Source organism: Cupressus sempervirens, chromosome 5 (assembly GCF_028749045.1).
Source record: "Cupressus sempervirens isolate cs-2001-9-10 chromosome 5, ASM2874904v1, whole genome shotgun sequence".
Taxonomy (NCBI): Eukaryota; Viridiplantae; Streptophyta; class Pinopsida; order Cupressales; family Cupressaceae; genus Cupressus; species Cupressus sempervirens.
This window is the reverse complement of record NC_143122.1, coordinates 900,451,818-900,470,810: the sequence shown is the minus strand read 5'-3', so window position 1 is coordinate 900,470,810 and position 18,993 is coordinate 900,451,818. Positions and strand designations below refer to the sequence as shown.

The 18,993-nt window shown below is 31.8% G+C and overlaps 1 pseudogene; it reads right to left on the bottom strand.

Moving 5' to 3' along the window:
- LOC149558834 (alpha-dioxygenase PIOX-like) overlaps positions 1-17,080 on the bottom strand; it is a 36,310-nt pseudogene extending 19,230 nt beyond the window's left edge.
- Between the last annotated feature and the right edge of the window lie 1,913 nt (positions 17,081-18,993).

The window sequence follows — 18,993 nt, the reverse complement described above, 5'->3', positions numbered from 1 at the left end:
GACATTGGGTACGCCCTTCTTTTAGATTTTAGTTGGAGGTAAATACTTTATTGAGATTTTTAATAAGACCTTTAAGAGCTGATATAGACTTACTCTTGAAGCATTGGAGGGGTTTTCTTCTATGTAGATGCTCCATGAATGTTTCTAATGAAAATCTTGTCTTGCATTAAACTATCCATTCATTATACATTTAAAAATTCCTTTATAAAAGAGTATGTGATGTAGGAGCATCCTAGCTATAAGGGCAATCTTGCATCACCCAAAAATATTTTCTTTTTTTTTTCTTTCTATTTTAATAAGGACTAGCAGATAGAGTGGTTACTATTTCTTGGAGCTTACTATTTTTAGTAAGTTTGTCACATAATATCAGAATGTTCTCATTTTTTACATGAAGGTTTATTTAAGAATTATAAGCCTACCATAAAACTCTCATTGCTCCAGCTTAAGTATTAAAGAAGTTATTCTAGATTTTTTGTGGAAAAGTTAGGAGAAAAATCTTTAGGCTCATAGTTTTGCACCATTTTGAGCCTATAGATCAACAGTTGTCTTTTCCAAAAAGTGGTTATAATAACCAATTGGAGCAATGGTTTGAGTATTATGGCCTCTCAAAGTTGGGCTACCCAAAATTTCTAAAATTATTTGCCAAAGATGTATTTTGGTGTTTCTATATGTATTGTTAGGGTCAGTCAGCCATAGGTATTAGGTTTGATCATCTAGAACCTTCCTGGGGTGGCATAAAATTGCCTATTTAAGAAAGGATTGAACATTGTCTAGAACAATTCTAGGTGATAAATCGTAGCTTTTCTTGTAGATTACTATATTGAAGGTGCCCATGTGGGTTAGCATATTGTAACGGTGAATTCTATAATTCCCCATTTGCAAAAATAATAAGAAGTCCATATTTCATTCTCCAATTTGTGTTGTTTCTTTATTTTTGTTACGAGTTTATGGTATTAAGGGGAGCACCCTTCATCAATATGGAATTCCATGGTTTTCGGGCTTAGTCATCCTAGAATAGCCACTCAAAATTTAACTACCTACTAGTCCATATCTTCTTACAATCAAATTACCAATTTTAGTTCTCAAGTGCTCCCATTATCTAGAACAATTAGATAAAATATTGCTTAAAATATTAAACTAAAATCTCTGTTATGAGTTTATGGTATTAAGGGTAGCACCCTTCATCATGTTGTATTAGAGCTAGAGTTCTTGAGTTTATCTATAGATAGACGACTATGAGATAGTTCGCACTAGGACCATGGTTTGTGTTAAGGATGTAGATAGATTGTCGATTGTGAGGTAGTTTGCACTAGGGTTTCAACAAAAGCATAAAAATGACTCCATGAAGAGAGCATGGTGGAAGAGTTGTAGGTGTTATACCTAAGGTTTTGAGAGCCTTGCAAAGAAAAATGAAAGAATTGGAACAAAAAATGCATAGAGGAATAAATATTTTTGTAAGAGATGAAAGAAAGGATGAGGACAAAGTAAGAGAAAATGTCAAAGCAGAGGCAATTTAAACCTAGAGGAAGAGAGGCTTTTTAAGGCCATCTCAAAGATTGGAAAATAACCTATGTTTGAAGTTCCCACATTTTTAAGGAAATCTTAACCCAAAGGAGCTAATCAATTGGATCAATGAATTGGAGGAGTACTTTGAGTATTAAGATATTGAGGATCTTGATAGGATCAAGTTTGTGAAGGTGAAACTAAAGGGACATCCAAAGATCTGGTGGCAAGAGGTTTTGTTGGAGTGAAATAGAAAGGGAAAGGAAAAAATTACCAGATGGGATCGAATGATAGCTAAGATGAATTGATAATTCATTCCCATGGATTACAAGCTTGGTCTATTGAAGAAGATGTAGGGGTTGAAGAAAGTGTGAAAATCTATTTAAGAGTATACCAAAGAGTTCTACCACATTCTAATTAGAACTAGCCATGCAAAAGCTGATAAAGAGAAAGTGGCCCATTACCTTAGTGGGTTAAGGCCAAGTATTCAGGATGAGTTGAGTCTAGTTTGAATGAAGTGTATTGGGGAGGCATACTAGTTTTCCCTAAGAGTTGAGGAAAAACTAAGCAAGAAGTTTGACGACAAGAATAGTGGAAGAAGTTGAAATGGAAGATCTAGTGGAAAATTATATAGAGGTTGTAATGATGATTAGAAGAATAAGGATGAGGCTAGAAGTAGAAGTCAGAACTAGAAGGGAAACAATTCTAATCATTTTCATGATTAGAACAATAGAGATCATAGAGAAAGAGAAAGAGGACAAGGATTTAGAAGAGGAGGCTTCTGTATAATTTTTTTCACTATGGAGAAGAAGGGACTAGAGAATTTGAATGTTCCCAACACTAAGGAAGGACTAATCAAAGAACAAAAGGCTAGGCTAGATTTGAACATGTTGATGAAGATGCTAGATTATCACATTCTAAACATGTTGAAAGAGGAGAAGTTTTTGTTAACAAAAGAGTATTGATGAGTGGTGAGAATGAAACTGATCAAAGGAGTTTGTTTTGCACAAGGTGCAAATGTGAAGATAAGTGTTGTGATATGATCATTGATGGTGGAAGTACTGACAATCAGATGTTAGAAATGATGATCACAAAGTTGAAATTGAAGAGATAGAAACACTTGTGTCCATACTATATTTCTTAGGTGCAAGATGATCACAAGGTCATGGTCAATGAGTTGTGCTTAGTGAAGTTCAAGATTGGAAGTTATCTAGATGAGGTACTTTGTGATATCCTACCCATGGACATATTTCATATGTTGGTGGGTAGGCTGTAGTAGTTTGACATGCATGTTGTACACGATGGGCAAGCAAAATACCTACACCCTAACCAAGGATTGAGTGAAACATAAGTTGAAGTTGTTGAATGATAAAGTGGAAAAGGTATGTAGTGTTGCTAGATTATGTTTCGTTGATGGAAAAGAGTTTCTTAAAGGTATGAAGTATGAGCATATGTATTTTCCTATAATTTCAAAATATAGTAAAGAAGAAGTAAAGGAGGTACCTGCAAAAGTTGAAGATATGTTATGAGAGTTTTTTGATATTGTATCAATTAATGTACCTCATGGATTGTCCCCAATGAGAAAGATTAATCACCAGATTGATTTGGTTCCAAAAGCCCATTTTCTAGACAAGGAAGCACACATAATGACACTAGAAAAATGTGAAGTGTTGAATAGATAAATTCACGAGCTATTGCAGAAGGGGTTGATTTGAGAGAGTTTGAGTCCATGTGTTGTACCAGTAGTGTTAGCACTAAAGAAGATTGAAGAATGTAAGATGTGCACAAATTCTCACACTATCAACCAGATCACAATCAAGTATATATTTCCATTGCTAAGGATGGATGATATTATAGAATATTTGAGTGGGGTTGAGTATTTCACAAAGATAGATATGGAGAGTGGGTACCCTCAGATTTGTATCAAAGAAGGTGATGAGTAGAAGACTACTTTCAAGACAAAGGAAGGACTATACAAGTTGTTAGTCATGCCTTTTGGGCTAACCAATGCACCAAGCACTTTCATGTGGCTCATGATTGAGGTATTGAAGGATTTTCTAGGTAATCATTTACCTAGATGATATTTTGATCTTTAGTAAGACATTGGATAAGCATTTGAACCATATTCATAATGTGTTTGATAAGTAGAGGGAAGAAAAAATTGCTAATAAGCCTTAAGAAGTGTAGTTTTGTAAAGAAGGACTTGGTGTACCTAGGATTTGTAGTCATAGTAGAAGGTATGACAATGGACCCAAAGAAAGTGAAGGCTATCCTTGAATGGCCTACTCCAAAGAGTGAAATAGAAGTAAGATATTTTCATAGACTAGGTAGGTTTTACATAAATTTCATAAGAGGTTTTAGTAGTATTTGTGAACCCTTCACTGAAACAATGAGAGGGGATAGGAAAGAATATAAGTGGACTGTAGGAGCAGACAAGAGTTTTAATTTGTCGAAACATAAAGTTATTGAGTAGCCTATTTAGCACTTCCTAATTTGAACAAGGTGGTTTAATTAGACTGTGATACTAGTGGTATCACAATAGGAGCTATTTTGAGCCAAGAAGGTAGACCCATTGCTTAGTTTAGTGGGAAGTTGAATGATGCAAAAAGAAAATATTGTTTTTATGCTTAGGAATTTTATGCTATAGTTCAAGCATTGAAGAAGTAGAGACATTATCTTCTTCCTAAGGAGCTTTTTTGGTATATGAATCATCAAGCTTTGTAGTACTTAAATAGCCAAGGAAAATTGAACCAAAGGAATTTGAAGTGGGTTAATTTTTTGTAGAGTTATACATTTTTTTTGAAACACAAGAGTGGGAAGTCCAACAAGGTTGCAGGTGCTCTTAGTAGAAGACAATTTTTTCTAACAAAAATATAGAGAGAGTTGGTTGGGTTCAAGGAACTCAATACTTTGTATCCAGATAATCTTTATTTTGGTGAAGCATGGAAGGATTGTAGAAAAACTATTACTCTTGATAGGAAAAAGTGGTTGGATTTCATGATCCTTGATAGTATGTTATTCAAAGAAAGCCAGTTGTGCATTCCCAGAAGTTTAATGAGAGAGAATCTTATCAAGAAGAAGCATAATAGAGGATTGGTTGGACATTTTGGCAAAGATAAAACCATTTTTGTCATTGTTGAGAATTACTACTAGAAATAGTTGTAGAAAGATTTGAAGAATTATGTACAAATTTTCAGAGTATGTTAAATGGTGAAAGAAGCAAAGTAGAATATAGGGTTGTCTATGCCATTACCTATACCAGAGAAGTTGTGGGTGGATGTCAGCATCGATTTTGTTCTTGGATTACTGAGGACATAGAAAGGCCATGATTTTATTTTTTTGGTGGCTTATAGGTTTTCAAAGATGGTACATTTCATTGCTCACAAGAAGACTAGTGATATTGTTCATGTGGTAGCATTATTTTCTAGAGAAGTAGTTAGACTACATGGTCTACCAAAGAGTGTAGTTTTAGATCAAAATACCAAAATTTTTAGGTATTAATGGTGTAAATTGTGGAAGAATTTGAAGACATATTTGATGTTCATTTCATTAAATCATCCAAAAACTGAGGACAAACAAAATTTGTGAATCAGAGTTTCTGAAACTTGTTGAGATGTTTAGTTGGAGACAAGACAAAAGAATGAGATCTAATTTTACCACAGGTGGAATTTTCATATAATAATTCTTTCAACATGAGTACTAGTAAATAAAAATTTCAAATTTTATATAGGAGAAGTCCTAGAAATGCTTCTAAATTGAGGTAGTTAGATAAAGGAGAGATAAGTAGTGCTAAAGCAAAAGATTTTTTTGAATATTTGAAGAGCAACCATGAGGAGGTCAGAAAGCACATCATAAAGATGAATACATAGTATAAGTTGAAGGAAGATGTGAAAAGGAGGTATAAGAAATTTTGGATTAGAGATGAAGTCATGGTTCATTTAGGAAAGGAGTGTTTTCTAGTAGGTACATATAATAAGCTGAAGATGAAGAAGGTTGGGATGTGCAAGATAATGAAAAGTCATTATTTTGGAAATGATTATGAGGTGGAGTTGCCTACTAAATTTATTTTTCATTGGTATTTAACATTTCAAATTTGATAGAGTATTATGAAGGAGCTGATGGAGATGAAGTTGTAAAAGTGTAGTGGAGTATTCCAGCAACTAGTTTAGCTACAAAGGAGATTGAGGAGATACTAGACAATCATGTTGGAAAAAGTATAAGGAACAAAACTTATGAAGAATACCTAGTCAAATGGAAAGGGAGGCTAGTAGAGGATTCATCATGGCTAGCAAGGGAGGAGTTTAACCATCTTGGTTTTCCTTTTAACACCTTAGACATGATAGAGTCACTTCTCAAATTATCCTGGGTGTTTAATGTAGAAGCATCCTAGGTGTAAGAGAAATATTGCATCACCCAAAAGTATTTTCTTTTCAGTCTTTTCTATTTTAATAAGGACTAGTAGACAGGGTGGTTAGTATTTCTAGGAGCTTACTATTTTTTTAGTAAGTTTGTCATATGAGCTTAGAATGTTCTCATTTTGTACATGAAGGCTCATTTTAGAATTATAAGCCTAACATAAAAATCTCATTCCTCCAACTTAAGTATCAGAGAAGTTATTGCATATTTTTGGTGGAAAATTTAGGAGAAAAATATTTAGGCTCATAGTTGGTGTCCTTAGAGTGCCCGAATGAGCTCTAAAAACTCAATAGAAGGGCACATTTTCCCTTTCATGCCTGTAGATTAGGAGATGGGGTTTTTGAAAACTGGTTATAATAGCTAATCAGAGCAACGATTTGAGAGTTATGGCCTTCCAAAGTTGGGCTACCTAAAATTTCTAAAATAATTTGTGTAAGATATATTTAGCTAACTCTATATGTATTGTTAGGGTCTTTTGGCCCTAGGTATTAATTAAGTTTGAGCATTGAGAGCCTTCTTAGGTGGCATAAAATTGCCTATTTAAGAAAGGCCCAAACATTGTCTAGAACAACTTTCGGTGATAGTTTGCAGCTTGTCTTGTAGATTATTGTAATGAAGGCACCCATGTGGGTTAGTATATTATAACTATAAATTCTAAAATTTCACATTTTTGGTGATAATAAGAAGTCCATATTTTATTCTCCCATTTGTTGTTATTCCTTTGTTTCTATTATGAGTTTATGGTATTAAGGGGAGCACCCATCATCAGTATGGAACTCCATGGTTTTTGGGCTTATTCATCCCAACAAAGTCACTCATAATTGAACAACCAACATGACCAAACTTGTCCTTGAAACTCTTTTGTACTAGTTCATACATTCTTACAATAAAATTACCAAATTAAGTTCTTAGGTGCTGCCATTATCTAGAACAATTAGATAAAATGTTGCTTAAAAAATTAAACTAAAAAAATTGTATCCTTAATCTTATTTTTGTGGATTTTATACAAGAATAGAATTCTAAAATTATATCTTTATTGCAACCCTTTAGGAAAAAGATTACAAATGGTTGAAAATAAAGAATTCAGTACCTTAGAAAAACTAAGAAAAATACTAGATACACATGTACCTATGAGTTTTATTTGGTAAGAAATAAGAACAATAAATAATAAAGCTAAATCTTAAATATATGTTTTTTTTTTATAAAAAAATCAAAAAGTGACATAGCACTTATATAATATATTTATTAATAAACTAGTTCAAGGGCTCATTAGAGAAAGAACTAGCAAGAAAACTCTGAATCATTTCCAAAATACAAAAGTGTTAAAAGCTAATATGTCATACTAGGCATACCTACATAAAAATATAATTTCTTTGCACTAAGCAAGAGTACCCAAAATATGATATATATCAATACTCAACAATGATCAGGGTCCAATTATGCCAGTAAACCTCTCCTTTTGAAAGATTTAACTAAAATCAAGAGAACTTTGGACCTCCAATCTAATTGGAACATTTGTGAATCATGCATAAAGAATGTGCAAGCTAATCTATTAAGCTTCATTCATATGCTTTCTGTCCCAAATATGGCACTCTTCTAAGCAAGGGAATTTTGAAAAAATAACATCTAAATGGCAAGATTCAATCAGGAGCCTTCACAACCAAGATTAGCTAGATAATCAACTAATTTATTGCCCTCCCTCAGAGTGTGAGAGAAACAAGTAGCTTGAAAAGAATCAATTAAATCCCATCATTGTTGAAAGATATAGGCTAGTTTCCAGGTATGTGAAGATTGTGATAAGCAAGAATTCATAATTACCTGAGAATCACCTTCAATATGGATGGTGGAAACATTACATCTCTTTTCCAAAATTAGACTTGCCAATAGAGCTTGGGCTTCTGCAAGGTTGCTAGTACCAACGGGTAAAACATCTGCTTTGATTGCAACTACTTGACCTTGCCAATTTCTAATACAAGCACCCAATCCTGACTTACCAGGGTTCCCACAAGAGAAACCATCAAAATTTAACTTTAGAAAATTTCTAGAGGGGGGAGACCATTTTACATGAAGTCGATTAGATAGATGATTAGAATTCTAGTTTGCAGAGAAACTTGGAGGTAACTTAATTTGTTTCAAAAAATTTAGAAGAAGATAATCCGAAGAAGAAAATGAAATATTATTCATACAATTGAACATATTTGCATTTACTCTTTCTGAAATTGCATTCTCAATCCCATCTAGAACAAATTCTAGATTTGATTTTTCATTGTGAAAAATGATCTTGTTACGTTCCCACCAGATGCCCCACACCACAGTAGTTGGGATGCACTTCCAAATACTAGCAAATAGAGATCTTGAGAATAGAATTGGCCAAGATTGAAATAGGTACCAAAGACTATTTGGTAGAGGTAAAGACATTTGAAGCTTGTTCAACACAAAAACCCAAAACTGATAAGCAAAGGGACACTGGAGAAGAAGATGATCTGTAGATTCTAGCTCCTTGTTGCATAATTTACAAATAAAAGATTCAGCAATACCTAGCTTGGACAATCGTTCATTGGTGAGTATTCTTTTTCTAAGGGCTAGCCAAGAAAAACATCCAGCCTTAGGCAAAACAGTGGAATTCCAACAAAAGGAAAAAGCTGTACACTTCCTGCTTGAATTATATGCTTCTCAAAGACCATAATAACCTTCCTTGATTGAGTAATCACCACCTTTAGCCAGGGCCCATATAGCTATATCTTCCCTATTAGAAAGAAAAACAATTATTTCAACAAGAGAGTCCCTCAAGGAAAGGAGACTTGGCTGACTAAGAAGATGTGTTGGAGGTTCTTTCCAGAGAACCCTTCTTGAATGAATTTCAATAGCCAAAACATAGTCCCAAAAAGAGGATCCCCACTCAACTTTTAGGAAGTGGCGTGCTTCATCCAACTTTTCTTGTCTGCATAGAGGGGGAAATCCATTCCATGAGTCTTCCCAAAACATTACTTTCTCTCCACTATGAATTTCCCAAGTAACATAATTACAAACAATATCCTTTGAAGACATCATAAAATTCCATATGGCTAAACCTAAAGGAGGATTAGATGCAGTAAAAATTCTGGAAGGACTTGAGGAATCTAAATATTTTTCTTGCATGATTGAACACCATTTTGCATGAGATTTTGTATACATTTTCCACACAATCTTGTCCCCAAAAGCATTATTTCTTGTAGCAATATCATGCAACCCCACACCCTCAGATGCCTTATCATGAGACATTTCAAGAAGAGAAACAAGAGGAAGCTTCTTATTATCTAACAAATTTCCTTTCCATATAAAGTCTCTAATAATCTTTTGAATTTGCAAGATTATAGAAGAGGGAGCATTGAGAATTGACGAATAATAGTTTGGGATAGCTGTTAGGACAACTTTAACTAACAAAATATGGCCTAACAAAGATAACCATCTAGCTTTCCAAGTAGAGATCCTAGCCCTAATTCTGTCAATGATAGGAAGCCAAAAAGTTGTCTTGTTTGCTCCCATAAAAAAATGAATTTCAAGATAAATGGATGGGAGGTGATCTATTGGGAAACCCAAAGTTGAAGAAATCCTCTGAGCCACTACATCATTAGTGTTGAAAATGAAAATTTTGGACTTGTTGGCATTGATTCTTTGACCAGAAACTTCTGAAAAAATGAAATCTATAATTGAAATTTATTTAAGAAAAAAATATGTTCTATCAGCAGCATCAATTATCCATATACTCCCTCTTGATCCTAACTAGTCTCACAATCTAATCTATTCATCTCAAGTGCAACTTTTCATCACTAGAATCTTATCGATTCATATATTACTTCTAATGGAAGTTAAAAAATTGTATATCAAATTTTTAAGTAGACTATGAGACTTTCACTAATAAACCTAAAAATAAATAAAACTAAATTCCAAATATATACATGCTTTAACACATTCATTAATTGAATAAAAACTAAAAATCTAACTAAAATATTCTTAAGAAAAACTCCATTTTTCAGCAGCATCAATTATCCACAATTTTTATCCTCCAATGACTGACCAAGATTTTGATAGTAGGCATTAATCTGAATTCTTGTCTTAGAGGTTCTCTCCAAAATCTACTTTTGACAACATAAAACAATCCTCTCTCTTAGTATATAGAGGATGGCAAAATTAATTTATTGCAATGCTTTTCACTTGATAACATTTAAATATGAGTTTCAACACATTCCAACAAGGAGACAATCCATTTTATGTAGCTAGAAAGTCTAGTCAATTGTGTGGATCTTAGCAATAATGGTAGAAGTTACTAGCCTTGCAACATGGTACAATCTACCATCATCAAAATCATGGTGAATGCTCTCACACTTTTAATATTTCAAATAATTTCATTTAGAAACAAGGTCATCTTATTCCATAATTGACAGGGATAATAAAGTGAATGAATGTTCTCAAATGTGATTTGCAATCTCCAAACAAAAATTTAAGAAATAAAAGAGTTAAATTATTCCTTGAGCATGTCGTGATGGCATTATGTTCCTTGAAAAATAAGGCTTGGAGAACTAACAACCCTACTCATGAATTCATTACATCTCTCAAAAAACAATCCCATCAGTCTTGTGATGGAGAAACCCATCCTTTCCTAGTTTCAACTTACCATATTTGTATGTTCTCAAAAATTTTGATTGTTTAATATTGTTTCCATAAAATATACTTCCATCCCTGCACATATGTTATATACCTAATTTTAATATTGTTTTACAAAGAGAATGTATATAAGAAAGAAATGATTGTGAAATACATAAGATACTAAGAATATATTATACATACCATGAAATAGTCCCCCTATTAAGCTATCTATTTTTTAGATCATACAAACTAGTAGGAATTACTTTTATTTCAAAAAAGATGAAGGCATTGAGTGGGTATTGCTGAGCTACTTCTTTTGGGGTAGTTCATTTTACATGAAAAACTTCCTTTATCAGAGAATAGATGATCATATATTTATAAGAAGAAGAAGAAATATGGTAAACTATGGGCATCTTACTTGCTTGATGTCTTCCACATGATCGATCTAGTCATCAATCATGAACTGAATCTAAGAGGCCCCAAGAATGTTAAATTGATTTTTTCCAACGTCAACCATTTTTCTTCATGCAAGTAGTTTGGTTGCAACTATCATGGGGTTTGGCACCAATATCTTCTGAAAAATTGATGTTTGTGAGAGTAAAATATCAAACATTTCTATAAATCCACTCAAATTTTATATATCCATAAAACTTCTTCACAATTAAACTCACTAGAATGATTATAAACCATTTCAAAATTTACTATGCTATTATAGAAACATTAACTCTCCACCTGGAGTAACTTTCCAAGTATAACATAAGATTAAAAAAAAACTCATGTTTTGGCTTTCTATATCCTTCTTGTAGGTATTCAGGTTTTCATCTGGGTTTACTAATTAAAAGGTCATTCCATTTAAGTGATCACTAAAGCCATTATAATATAGTCAGTCAGCAAGCATTGAATTTAACCTCTTTTCCATTATTTTTGATTTGGGGAATTCATTAATAATTACCACATCCTTCTATGAAGAAGGCAACACGTTCCTTCCAATGAAGGTGCCTTCACTTCCTGCAATTGGATTTAATGGGTCAATGAATTTTCTGTCATCTATTATGTAACTACAATATATTGGATTATATATCCAACCCATTGGACTCAGTCCCATAGTTATTAGATTATAATGTTGATGCAGAACTCTCCTTATCTCAAGACTATTAGGATTAACCTCAAACATAAATAACAGTTACATGTAAATATAACCAATATCAAAAAATAATAGACCACATAGAAGAGAACACAAGACACAAATATTTAACGTGGTCTGCCCAATCCCTACGGTACATCCATGAATAGAAATTCCAATATTATTATAATCTAGTGATTACAATCCGCAATCCCTTATTGATCAATACCACAAAAAGAAGCTACAATATCACCATTACGTTATGGAATCCCTAACTCTAAGCCATTTTCTACAAGATTTTGTCACTTACAAAATTAGGGCTAGAAAAAGTCATCCAATATAATAATAGAAGGCAATGACTTTTATAATATAAGGGTAGTTGTCTCGCATGGGTGCTACCCCTTGACCCCATCTTGGGAGTGTTTGCCCCAAACCCTCATAGAAATAATTTGGAGAGAAATGGCACATAATAAACCTCAAAGTTTGATTACGATCCACATCACAACAATCTCCCACTTGGAGACTAATCATAGTACTACTAAACCTATAGCTCCCACTAGAATATCAAACCACTATAGACTCTATTTTTCTTTTATCCTATTTAGTCTAGAAGACCAAATGAAGCTGAAGAGAATTTCAACTTCTCATTTGTTACCACCCTGGTAAACATATCTTCTAGATTATCATCTATATGTATCTTCTCTAACTTTGATTGTCAATCATTCAAAACTGGCTGAATGAACTAGTACAACAACTATATGTGTTTTCTCTTTGAATGTAGAGAAGAATTCTTGGCATGATGAATGACACATTAGCTATCTATAAATGAATAATTATCCCTCTATAGGTGTCCTATTTATTCCATGAAGAACTGAAGCCATATCATCTCCTTGGTTGTCTCTATAGCAACAATATACTCTTCATCTATAGTGGATAAAGCATTGACCTTCTACAACCGAGAAATCCAACTCATTATTATCCCATTGATAGTAAATAAGTTGTAGTACTCTATCTCATATCAATAACCCCTACCAAATCTGAATCAATATAACCTTGTAAAATAGTAATAGAGCCCCCAAAATATAAACACTTACTAGATGTTCCTCTTAAATTTCCTAGAATCCATTTGAGTGGATTCCAATGCTCAATTCCAGGGTGACTCATATACATCCTAATGACTCCCATTGCATTTGTAATACCTGACATCATACATATGATGACATACATAAAGCTTACTATAGCTGAAGCATAGGGTATGTTGGACATCTTATCCTCCTCTTCTTGTGCCTTTGGACACATCCACTCAGTCAACATCAAATGACTAGGTAAATGTGTATTGATAGGTTTAGCATTCTCCATAGAGAAATATTACAACACCTTCTCAATATAATCAACTTGAGATAATATCAATTTTCAATGCTTCATATCTTCGTAAATTTTTGTGCCAAAGATTTATTTTTTTGCCCCCAAATCCCTTCATATAAAATTAATGTGCTAACTATTCCTTTAGCCCCTTAATGTGATCCATGTTATACCTAGCTACATGCATATCATCAACATAGAGACATAAAATCTTGTATTTGTCATCATACAACCTCTTAAAATAAATACAATGATCTAAACACCACCTACTATAGCCATGCTCATACATAAAACTATCAAATTTCATATACCATTGCCAATGTGCTTCCAATGTGCTTTCTTCAAGTCATATAAAATTTTCTTCATTCTAGACACTAAGTTCTCCTTATCTTTGACCTCAAATCCCTATGGTTGTGCCATATATATCTCCTCATCCAAATCACCATGAAGAAAGGTTGTTTTAAGATCAAGCTCCTCTAAATAAAAATCTTTAGTAGCCACAATACTTAAAATAGTGTAAATAGAAGTTATTTTTATAATAGGAGAGAATATCTCATCAAAATTAATTCCCTTTTTCTATGCAAATCCTTTTACCACTAGTCGGGATTTAAATATTTTCTTACCTCCATCCTCTTCTTTCAACCTATAAACTCATTTATTGTATAAAGCCCTTTTAGCTTTAAGTAACTTGCATAAATCCCATGTTTTATTTTTCAATAAACAGTCCATTACTTCTTTCATTGCAAAATTCCACTTAATCTTTGTATCCACCTACAAAAATTCATCATCATTTTCATATTCACTAGCATAAATTAGTAAAATAGAGTACAAAGAGGGAAAAAAATATTTCTCAAGGTCTACTTATCCTTGTTGAATATCTAAAATTCATTGGGGTGTGTGGTATTTGTTTTTGTGGTTGTTGCAAATCATGAGGAACTCCTAGAACATCATTTTTTGGAGTCTCATCAAGCACTAAATAATCATTTTCTCTCTTCTCATGTTGCTGCAATGGATCTTTGTACAATACTTTCTCATTGAATATGACATCCGTAGTTGTTACAATTTTATGATTATCAAAATCCCAAAGCCTATAACCAAATTCATCAATGTCATATCTAAAAAATACACATTTCTTTGACTTAGCTTTCAACTTGGTTCTAGTTTTAGAATCAATATGTGCAAATACTTCATAACCAAAGGTTTTGAGAAAAGAATAACCAACCTTCTTACCTTCCATGCTTCCACTAGAATACCATAGTCCAAAGGATTAGAGAGACCTCTATTAATCAAATATACAATAGTATTGACAATATCCACCCACATATTTAAGAGCAGCCCAACATGAAACCTCATTCTCCTTGCATGCTCCACTATTGTCCTATTCATGAATTCAACCACTCCATTTTCCTATGGAGTTCTTGGAACATTTTTTGTCTATGAATACCATTAAGAGAGAAATAATATTCAAAATATTTTCTACAATACTCACCACCATTATTAGATCTGAGACATTTTAGCATTTTACCAGTCTCAGTGTTAACCAGGCATTTTCATTTCTTAAAAAATTGAAATACATCATATTTTTGTCTAAGGAAATTATAAACCCCATACTTTTCTAGTTTCATAATCAATGAATGTAACATAATAATGAGAGTCACCAAGGTAGGATACTTGAGCTAGCCCCCTTACATTTGTATGCACAAGCTCTAATTTATCAATTTTCTTTTCCTTCCCACTATTCACAAAACTCACTTTCTTTTATTTTTCATGTACACAACTTTCACAAAAATCCATATTGACACATTTTAGATATAGTAAAACTTTCTTTTAATGAAGTAATTTCCTACCTTTCTCACTCATGTTCTAAAGTTTGTTGTGCCATAGCATTATATCAGGATCTACAATAATTTTTTATTCTCCTTTCTCAACTACAACAACTATTCCTGAACATTAATTTTTCTCTCAAACAATTGAACTAGAAGGAACAATATGACTTGTACAATGATATAAGGTGCCTATTTTCACACATTTTTCTACTACAAGTGAACCTTTTGAAACCATCCAATTTTTATCACTAAAAGTAACTATGCAACCCTCATCACCGAGTTGCCATGCTGAGATTACATTTCTACTCAACCTTGGAACATGTCTTACCTAATGTAGTAGTCAATGATTCTCTTCTACAACTTAATCATACATTCTCTCTTTCCAAAAATATTACATCGTTCATTATCTACCAAATAAACAAGCCCAAAATCCCATTAGACATAATCAATAAAATAACCTCTATGGGGTGTAGCATGAAATGAGGCCCCAAAATCTAAAACCCAAGAGTAATCAAAACTTTCTAGGGGAAGAAGCAAAACATCCTCTTTGCATTTGTTACTTAGCATATTTTTCTCCTTGTTTTGATCTTTTTTTGTCTCCTTGATTATTATTTTGACTCCAACAATCTTTCTTCTTATGCCCTAGTTTTCCATAGTACTAGAAATCTCTTGGTCCTCTAGATTGAGACCTCTTCCACTTTGATTTTCCTCTTGATTTCCCATGATTTCTAAATTTATTTCCTCTCTTAGTCATTCTGCCTCTGCTTTGTATGTTCAAAGAAATTCTTGATGTAGATCCTCCTGAGATTTACCTACAAGTTTTTCGCTTAGAATAACACCAATCACATCATCAAATTTTAGGGTATTCAATTTAGAAATAGAATTACTCACAACCATTACCAAGCCATTCCAACTTTGACACAAGGAACACAAAATCAATAGAGTGCTAATTTCTTCATAAAAAATAACATTCTTAGAAGATAGCTAACTAGTAACAATTTTAAACACATTATCTACAACAAATCCACCTTCTACCATCCTCATATTAAATAAATGCTTACTGAGAAATACCTTGTTTGAAGCAGAGGGTTTTTCATATAGTTTTACTAGGGTTTGCATCAATTCTTATGCTTTCTTCTCTTTGTAATGTTAAATGCCATAGATGGTGCCAAGAATAATTGAATACTTCCAAGTTCCTTTTTGTCTAAAATCTCCCAGCCCTCATATGTCATAGTTCCATGTTTATTTGTTTTTCCTTCCAAAGGATTCCATAAATCCTTTTGATAAAGATAGTCCTTCATTTGCATCTTCCATAACTAAAATTTCCACCCATTAAACTTCTCAACCTTAAGCTTGTCCTTGTCTACCATCACTCCCACTCAACCATGAGACCTTTATGCAAAGGATAGCTAATTTTTTTTTAAAAAAAATTGACGACAACCTAGCTAAAAAAATTGACGATTGTATGCCTTTAATACCACTTGTTAGGATTAACCTCAAATAGAAATAACACTTACATGCAAATATAACTAATATTAGAAAATAATAGATCATACAAAACTGAACACAAGACACAAATACTTAATGTGGTTTACCCAATCCCTTAGCTATGTCCAACAACAACAAGTCCAATATTATTATTATTATCTAGTGATTACAATCTGCAATCCCTTATAACTCAATACCACTGCAAGAAGCTACAATATCACCATTACATTATGAAATCCCTAACCATAAGCCCTCAAAAGCCCCCACAGGGACATTTCCCATTGACCCAACCTTGTACTACAACAAGAAGCACGCTTAGGGGATTTTCCTAGGACCCCATCTTGGGGTGCTACCTCGAAACCCCCAAAGAAATAATCTAGGGAGAAAAGCTGTTGAATAAACCTCTGACTTTGATTAGGCTCCACATCACAACAATCTCCCACTTGGAGATTGATAAGACTCCACAACAATAAGAAAGATACAATAGTGCAAGGAAAATGGGCAATTTATGCCATGCATAGATTTTGTCTATAAAGTATATGAACTGAACAAGAAAAAGGGAATCATTACAAGTCAGTTCTACAAGCTGTTAATTTATAAACTGATTAAAGATTTGCACGCTTACTAGGAAGAAGATCTTATCTATGAGAAACATACCTAGAAAAATAAGGGAAACATCCGCGTTAACCACTTTTAAAATAGAACATATAGCCTTGAAGGAAGTAGTGATAACCATTGTTTAGACTGATTGATCTAAATCCAAAAATACAATTACATGGAACCCCATATAAATATCTAGTTTAAGTCACTAGTATTGGTTATATTAGAGAAGGAACAAAATTGGTTGCTGATTGCTTGAGAGAAGTGAATCTCAATGCAATCAATGCCAATAGACTTCAAGCAGTTCTTAATTTGGAGTATTCACCTCATTTATTTTTAACACCTTATATTTACTATAATATCCTTGGCAAATAGTTATTGTTAATGGAATTCCCATTAAGTTAATTTTTAAGTAGAAAAAAAAATATTATAGATATAACAATAGATCCCATCTACCCACTTGCCAATACAATTAAATATTATCATTAAATTATAAATTTAGATTTTATTTTAATTTAATTTAATTTATGAATGATTTCACTTTATGAATATAAGGATAGGGTCTATGTGTCTAATTAATCAATAAAAATAATATTATCAATATATTTCAAATTGGTACATTTAATTATATTTTAATAGAAAAATTATTTGTAATTTTGATAAAAAAAATTTAATTTTAAGTTTACTATATTTTATAAATAATTAAAAAATATATGTCTTGTTATTATTTAATCTAATATATTCAAAAATTATATATTGTATTGTTGTTCCTAGTTAAGTTCTAATTTTTGATGGGTCATTAGAATGGTCCAATTTGAATTTCAACTTTGTAGAAAGATCAACAATACTATTTAAGCAAAACACTAAGTGATGAACCCCTTTATATCATTCTTTTTTTAAAATAGCTTTATAATTATTTTTTATGATTTGTTTCATTAAAAATATTTCAATCAACTATTTTTAGGAATATTCTTCTCCAACCTCCATTATAAAGTGAATCTTATAATAATATTACAAGTAATATAAATTAATATTCAAATATTTGTATTATATCTAGAGACATTCAAAATTTTATTAATATAAATTATTAATATATATAAAATAAGATTATTTAAGAATGATTCTAAATTCAAAAATACATTTTCTTTAACAACATTTTTTTAAAATAGAGACTAAAATGACAATTAAAGAGATTTTGTTGATTAAACTTAAATTTTAAAAAATTAATAATAATATAATATTTAAAATAGACTTCTATGTCTTAATAACAATTATGCTAAAATAATCTTATTATATAGGTTTATATTAATTGTCTCCTTAGAATATAATATAAATTTTCTTTAAACAAATAGAGAATACATGAAGTATTATTTACTTGTCATAGGCTAGCATTCACTTTGCAAGATTACTCAATTAGTTTAACATCAATCCACCTATCACAAACAATGATTTTTTAATTATTAAAATATTTCTAAAGCTTTTATTTTATTAATTCATAAATTTTATATTTTATAATTTTTTTAATGATTGGTTGAATAGATTTTTTGTTATAGGAGCCTTTCTTAGGTTGTCCATATTGCAACATTTTCGGCTAAAATTTATGACAGAGAACATGGTTAATATAAATTGTGAAGTTATTTTGCACAAAATCAAATAGTATATTGAATTGATATGATTATTAGTTTTTCTCCACATATATTCAATATTTTTTACTAAATAGTAATACTACACTTTACTTCTTTTAACACACTCATCCTAAATTCTAAAACACCTATTACTCTAATTATATTTAAAAATTCAAAATATTCAAATAACGAAATCAAACGAAATCAAATGCAAGACCTCATTTTGTCTATGACTTATTTATTTATATTATTATATTATTATTTTAATTAGTGTAGTATTATAAAACAAAACCAAAATTATATTATAATTTATTTATTATAAATAATTTTTTTACTATAATTTTAATTAATGGCAAGTACATGCCACTATGCCACCCTTGTTTTAATATATTATTATTATGATTATTATTATTTACATTAAAAA